Genomic DNA, 414 nt, shown 5'->3' on the forward strand with positions numbered 1-414 from the left:
CCCCCCCCTCCCTTTCCCAAAAAATAAAAAATAAAGGTTGTAACATCTTCGTCATATATTGTCACAAATGGAGGACACTATCCCCTCTATATGGTAGTGGCCAAACATACTTCCTTGTCATGTATGGAGTCCTGAGTGTACATCTTGTTTCTTTTTTTGTGATATCATACAATCCTTACAGTCCTCCTCAGACCCCACTGTGGTGTGACCTCATGCATTGGGTACGCCTTTTTTTATACCGTCATTACCATAGTTGTCACAATTTTATAGGCGAGATAAAGTGTTGGAGGGACCTGGACGTCAAGGAGATACCAAAAGCACCCTTTTCTGGAAGGGCACCTGGACGCCTAACCAATGCCTTAACAACTATGGTCATTACTTTTTCTCCCAAAAAAAAAAAAAAAAAAAAAAAAA

General features: G+C 40.3%; 1 protein-coding gene across 2 annotated transcripts in view; it reads left to right on the forward strand.

Annotated features, from left to right (window-relative positions):
* LOC122069664 (protein argonaute 16-like) overlaps positions 1-414 on the forward strand; it is a 12428-nt gene that overhangs the window by 10525 nt on the left and 1489 nt on the right. The gene's annotated exons all lie outside the window — the stretch shown is intronic.

Source organism: Macadamia integrifolia, unplaced genomic scaffold (assembly GCF_013358625.1).
Source record: "Macadamia integrifolia cultivar HAES 741 unplaced genomic scaffold, SCU_Mint_v3 scaffold688, whole genome shotgun sequence".
Classification (NCBI taxonomy): Eukaryota; Viridiplantae; Streptophyta; class Magnoliopsida; order Proteales; family Proteaceae; genus Macadamia; species Macadamia integrifolia.